The sequence below is a fragment of the Triticum urartu genome, chromosome 5A (genome assembly GCF_056163025.1).
Source record: "Triticum urartu cultivar PI428250 chromosome 5A, HENAU_Tu73, whole genome shotgun sequence".
NCBI lineage: Eukaryota > Viridiplantae > Streptophyta > Magnoliopsida > Poales > Poaceae > Triticum > Triticum urartu.
The window spans coordinates 256,635,623-256,643,126 of NC_141877.1; positions in this window are offsets into that span (position 1 = coordinate 256,635,623).

Sequence of the window (7,504 nt, forward strand, 5' to 3'; positions counted from 1 at the left end):
ACGTACTTGATGTGCTTCTGGAGAAGATTAGAGAGAGGCTTCGCGATCTTAGAAAAGTTTTCAACGAATCTTCGGCAATAGCTTGCGAGGCCGAGGAAGCTATGGAGTTGCTTCACGTTCTGAGGAGGTTCCCAATTCAAAATTGCAGACACCTTCTCAGGATTCACGGCAATACCCTTGGCAGAGATGATATGACCAAGATAAATAACCTCATCGAGCCAAAATTCACACTTGGAGAACTTGGCGTAGAACTGATGTTCTCTGAGCTTATCAAGAACCAAACGCAAGTGCTTGGCATGATCTTCCTTGTTCTTCGAGAAAACCAGAATGTCGTCGAGATAGACCAAAACGAAGTCATTGGTGTAGGCATTGAAGATGAAGTTCATCATGCGAGAGAACGTCGGGGGAGCGTTGACGAGGCCAAAAGACATGACAGTGTATTCATATGAACCAAAGCTTGTCCTGAAAGCCGTCTTGGGAATATCTTGCTCACGGATTCGAATCTGATGATAACCCATACGAAGATCAAGCTTGGAGAATACTTGGGCACCTTTGAGTTGTTCGAACAGCTCATTGATGTTGGGAAGTGGGTATTTGTTCTTGATGGTCTTCTTGTTCACTGGACGGTAATCAACACAAAGTTGGTCCGTTCCATCCTTCTTCTTCACAAAAAGTACACCACAACCCCATGGAGAAGAACTAGGCCGGATGAGACCCATTTTCTCTTGAATATCTAGTTGCTTCTTTGGCTCTTTCAACTCTTCAGGTCCGAGCTTGTAAGGACGTTTGCAAACAGGTTCCGTGCCAGGCTCAAGATCAATAACGAATTCAACTGGCCGGTGCGGAGGCATTCCTGGAAGCTCTTCTGGAAAGACGTCTTGATATTCGCAAACGACTGGAATTTGCGAGATGGCATCCAATTCACCCTTCTCATTGAGAGAAAACAGACGAATGGTATCATCACGAGCGGCGAAGACAATTACATCCTCAGACGAATGAGTCAATTGAATCTGCCTGGCTGCACAATCAAGTTGAGCCTTGTGCTTGGAAAGCCAATCCATTCCGAGAATAAGATCAATATCCGAGTTACCAAGAACCACCGGAGAAGAGAGAAACTTGTAGTTGCCCAACGTGATAGAGACCTCCGGGACGCAATTGTTAGAAGTCACTTGCTTGCCTGGAGACACAATCTTCAACGGAACAGGAATCCTTTCGGTCACAAAATCATGCTTGGCCACAAATGGGGTTGAAATAAAAGAAAGCGATGCACCAGTGTCAAAAAGAACTTTTGCAGGAACATCGTTAACAGGAAGGTTACCCATGATCACATCTGGTGAGTCCTCTGCCTAAGCTGCATTCAGCAAATTGACCTTGGCGTGCTTGGGGTTATGCTTGACCACAGCTGTACTTGCCGATCTGACAGGAGGAGGAGGAGGAAGACGCCTCTGGTTGAAACACTTGTTGGCATAGTGACCCTTCTGTTGGCACTTGTTGCACGTGACCTCTGAAAGCGGACGGTGATACAGAGCACTCGATCTTGGATCTTGGAGCACTCGATCTTGGAGCTTGAGTCGAAGTCTTGTTCTGAAAGCCAGGGTTGGGTGGGTGGGAAGAACCACTGCCACCTTTGCTCTTCTGCTGATACGGCTGACGGAATGGAGGAGGAGGAAGCCAATACTTCTGTTGCTTGGCCACTTGAGTAGAGGAAGAAGGAGTAACATCTCTGACTCGCTTCTTGGAAGCATCACACTTCAACTGAGAAGCCTCTTGCTTCAATGCCATGTTGTAGAACTCATCGTATCTCAAGGGCTCGAAGAGAACAAGAGCTAGCTGAATTTCTTCTCTGAGACCACCCCTGAACTGATATATCATGCTCTTCTCATCAGGCACGTCCTGCTTAGCAAAGCGGGCGAGCTTCTGGAACAACTTGTTGTAGTCATAGACAGACAAAGAGCCTTGCTTCAGGTTGCGGAATTCCTCACGCTTGCTTTCAACCACGCTATGGGGAATATGATGAGCTCGGAAATCTCGACGGAAATCATCCCAAGTGATAACACGTCCACCTCTGGAATCCTTGTACTGCTGGAACCATTCTGCAGCTTGATCTTTGAGTTGGAAGGAAGCGAACTTGACAAAGTCCTCAGGCTTAATGTTACTGCACTCGAAATGCTTGCACAAATCCAAAAGCCAATCGTCAGCATCGGTTGCCTCAACACAATTGCTGAAAGTCTTTGGGCCATTAGCAAGGAACTGGTTGATTGTAGCAAAGTGATTCTGATTGTTGCCTTGATTCCCTTGGTTGCCTTGATTGAGCTCTTGAAGAATTTGCATGATCAACTGTGTGTTTGCATTGGTTGCGGCCATCACAGCTTGCCATGCCTCCGGAGGAGGTGGAGGTGGTGGCGGATTAGGATTCGGAGTCGTGCGCGTTGGAGGAGCCATCCTGAAGAGGTTAACCACCATTAGCACATTGATAGACAAATATTGAAGCTGAATCCAATGGAATGAAAATTGCAACATATAGTCTTCACATCCGAACAAAATGAACGAATGCATTCCTCTTGAAATGGTCACATATCCATAAATTGAGAAGCCATGTAGAATTAAGGTAGAGAAATAAATCAACAAGGTACAGATCAAGAATGAATAATCGATAAGAAATCCCAATCTCAAACCAATATCCGTGGAAGAAGAACTAGAGATACAAGAATTCCCACCTATGAAACTCCCGAACCTTTCCGGTTATGCAATCAGGTGTTGGGGATACAGGGGAAGCATAATATCTCACCCAAACTAGCAAATCCTACATCCAGCTGTATCCATCCTTCAACACATAACCAAGAAACCTTCGGAAACCATCTACCTCAACCTTCGAAAAGCATCCATTATACAAGTTATGACGATACTCCCGAACTCCCGCCCCAGTACTGGGTGGCGTCGAGGTTATCTCACCAACGAACTGCATAAAAGAGATTTTCGATGTCGGCGTACTAAACTCAGGTATTCCAGAACTGCAACGATAAAATTATGACGACAACACCTCAGAGCTCAACTCCCCGAGACACTTCCACTAAACCCCTGACAGGAGGCACCAAGACAATGTTCTCATCATAAAACCATCGGAACGATAACAAGATACCCGCGTGATCCTAAAAAAATTTTAGTGAAATTTGAGAAGAGAAGAGTTAAAACTCTACGTCAGGATGCCTTACCAGAGCGATGAGGAGACTGGGAAGTAAAAAGAATTCCTAAACTCTCCGATATATAATTCCTAATGACTGAAAACATTTTTCTAGACACAACTCGGCCGCTAAAAACGATCAAGCAATGGGGCTCCTAAGGTCGGGGAAGGCTCTGATTACCAACTTGTAACACCCTCGATGCGACTATATCTCCCACGTGTCGAGGCACGACTTAGAGGCATAATCGCATTGAAGGCATATGTCGCAAGTTAGGCAATCTTCACAACATCCCATGTAATAAGATAATAAAAGGGAGGATAACATAGTTGGCTTACACTCGCCACGTCAATCAAGTGCATAAATAACATTACATCAACCAAACTCTCATGGCCCGACTACGGCGCCAAAATAAAAGAGAACCCAACATGCGACAACGGTCCCGTTCACCCCCAACTGGGCACCACTACTGATCATCAGGAAAGGAAACATAGTAACGTTGAGAGTCTTCGTCGAACTCCCACTTGAGCTCAAACGCGTCTCCTGGAGCGGAATCATCAGGCCCTGCATCTGGTGTAATAGTAATCTGTGAGCCACAGGGACTCAGCAATCTCGCACCCTCGCGATCAAGACTATTTAAGCTTATAGGTAAGGCAAGGTAAATATGTGGAGCTGCAGCAAGCGACTAGCAAATATGGTGGCTAACTTATTCGCAAAAGAGAGCGAGAAGAGGAGGCAAAGCACGAGCGAGAAGCTAGAGGACAACCTGCGCAACCATTACTCCAACACCGTGTCCACTTCCCGGACTCCGCCGAGAAGAGGCCATCACGGTAACACACTCAGTTGATTCATTTTAATTAATTAAGGTTCAAGTTATCTACAACCGGAAATTAACAAATTCCCATCTGCCCATAACCGCGGGCACGGCTTTCGAAAGTTCAAATCCCTGCAGGGGAGTCCCAACTTAGCCCATGACAAGCTCTCACGGTCAACGAAGGAATAGACCTCCTCCCAAGACGTTCCGATCAGACTCGGTATCTCGGTTCGTCAAGACACTTCGACAGGTTAAAACAAATCCAGCAACACCGCCCGAATGTGCCGACAAATCCCGATAGGAGCTGCACATATCTCTTTCTCAGGGCACACTCAGATGAACACTACGTACAACTAAAACCAACCCTCAAGTTGCCCCGAGGTGGCGCTGCAAGTGGCTCTATTTGGACCAACACTCAGAGGAGCACTGGCCCGGGGGGGTTTAAATAAGATGACCCTCGGGCTCCGGAAACCCAAGGGAAAAAGAGGCTAGGTGGAAAATGGTAAAACCAAGGTTGGGCATTGCTGGAAAAGCTTTAATCAAGGCGAACTATCAAGGGGTTCCCATTATAACCCAACCGCGTAAGGAACGCAAAATCCGGGAACATAACACCGATATGACGGAAACTAGGGCGGCAAGAGTGGAACAAAACACTAGGCGAGAGGCCGAGCCTTCCACCCTTTACCAAGTATATAGATGCATTAAGATAACATGGCAATATAATGATATCCCAATAAGTAAATAAATGTTCCAACAAGGAACGTCCTTCAATCTTCACCTCCAACTAACAACGCTATAAGAGGGGCTGAGCAAAGCGGTAACATGGCCAAACAACGGTTTGCTAGGACATGGTGGGTTAGAGGTTTGACATGGCAATTTGCGGAGGCTTGAAAGCAAGTGGTAGGCATCGTAGCATTGTCATAGCAAAAGAGCGAGCAAAACTAGCATAGCAAAGATAGTAGTGATTTCGAGGGTATGATCATCTTGCCTGCACAGTTGTCGGAGTTGACTGGATCCTCGAAAGCAAACTCAATGGGCTCCTCGTTAGCGAACTCGTCTCCCATCTCTACCCAAACAATACAAACAAACAATAAGGATACAATCAACCACGTGCAAGGACAAACAATATGATGCAATGATGATATGCTATGCAGGATGCGATGCGGGATGCAAAATGCAAGATATGACAGGAAATGCAAGATCCTGGCCTCAACATGTAAATCCAAGTATTCCACTGGAAAGATGAGATCAAATCGCTTGAAAACGATATAAAGATCATCGGAATCGGAGTTACGGTTTAGAAATGGCAAGCGATTCAAAAATGACACCGGTCTGCGATTTACATCAAGTAGGCATCTAAATGCAATGAGATGAACATGCTACAGCACCCAAACATGACAACAAAATACATGGCAGGGATGCATACAAGATGCTTAACAAAAGTCTAGCACTGAGCTACGGCCAATTCATCCATTAACAGGTTCAAACAAGCATGGCAAAATGCATATGGCAAACAGATCTCAGACTTTGTGAAATTAACACTTGTCTGGAATTTCAGATCAGGTAGCTCTCTTCGGAGCAATAAAACTACATGCTACAGGACCTGAAAATGGCAAAGTAAAACATGGCATGGATCTACTCAAATAGCTTAACAAAAGTCCCTTAGTGACCTTGAGCCAAAAGGGATCAGAAATTATACTAACAAGCATGTGAACATCGCAAAAACATGCTGAAACAGATATCAAGTAGGCATCTTCACGAACTCGATGCACTCACTACGGTGCAAGACATGACAAGACAAGCATACACCCATCAAGAAGGCACACAATGCAAGCTAGAAATGGCAAGAACAATGGCATAGCATGCATGGATCAACTACAACATCATCGGCAAAATTGCAAACAAGTTGACAATCTGCCCAGATTCACAAAGTAGCAAAAGTAGAGCTCGATTGACTCAAGCTAGGGTGCTCCATAATTTCAAACAAAGGCATGGATGGATACATCACTGCAATATTAATAAAACTCCCTTACTGATCATCCTCAAAAGAGGCACAGATCACTAGGAAACAACATGAACATATGGCAATATGAGATAAATAGATCAAGGACTTAGTGGAAATGCTAAGTCCCTGAAAACAGAATAACCGAGTGCCTCACTTTGCAAGCTTGCACTAGTCACCACACACATCACAAAAATACATGGGTTGCACCTCTGCAAAGATGACAAAACTCGTAACAAAACATATGTAGAGCATCAGGGCATATCATGCACACGTTAATCATGGCAAAAATGACAAAAGGCTAAATGGAGTAGCAGATCTGACAAATATCTCAAGTAGCCCTGTTCTAACAGCATTTCGGGCATCAAGATGAACTCAAATGAAAATGATGCAATGGAATGAAATGATGTACTCTCGGAGGTGAACATTTTGATATGCTATATGCATGAATCAGAGCTACAGATGCAAAGTTACGGTGCTATGAACATGGACACTTGGATCTACAATTTCGGGACTTAGTGAAAGAAAATCAACCCGAGATCTAGGGTTTCGGTGGCACGCGTCCCGAGGCTGGATCCGAGCTCGCCGGCGTCGTTGGCCGGGGCGGCGGCCGGAGCGGGAGGAAGAGGCCGGCGGGGCGCGGTAGGCGGCGGCGGACGGGAGTGGCGGAGCGGCGCCGGGCGGCGACGGCTCGCGGCGGAGGCAGCGGAGCACAGCGAGGCGAGGTGGCAGGCGGCCTCGGGAGGCGGCGGCTGCCGGCGAACGGGGCGAGGAGGCGGCGGAGCGGCGCGGTGGCGCGGGAGGAAGGAGACGGCGGCGGGGCGACCGGGCGGGCGGCGCGCGCGGATGGGCCAGGCGGGCCCGCTGCGGGCTCGCCGGGCCACGGCGGTGGCGGGCGGCGGAGGGACACGTGGCGCCTTCCGGTTGGCGCGGGCGGCGGAGCGGACGCGTCCGGCCGGATTCGGACGTGTCCGGCCGGTGCGGGGGCGATTTCTAGGGTTTGAGAGGGAGGAGATCCGCGAATTTTGGGAGGGGGCTTTAAATAGAGGTAGAGGGAGCTAGGAGAGTCCAAATAAGGTGCGGTTTTCGGCCACGCGATTGTGATCGAACGCTCTAGATGATGGAGCAGAGATAGGTGGGTTTGGGCCAAATTGGAGGGGTGTTGGGCTGCAACACACACGAGGCCTTTTCGGTCCCTCGGTTAACCGTTGGAGTATCAAACGAAGTCCAAATGGTACGAAACTTGACAGGCGGTCTACCGGTAGTAAACCAAGGCCGCTTGGCAAGTCTCGGTCCAATCCGGAAATGTTTAATCCCCACACACGAAAGAAAGGTAGAAATGACCACCAGAGGAGAACGAAGCGCCGGAATGCAAAACGGACAACGGGGAAAATGCTCGAATGCATGAGATGAACACGTATGCAAATGCAATGCACAAGATGTCATGATATGAGATGCATGACAACGATACAACACACAGAGACAAAGAACCCGAACCCGAGAAAATAA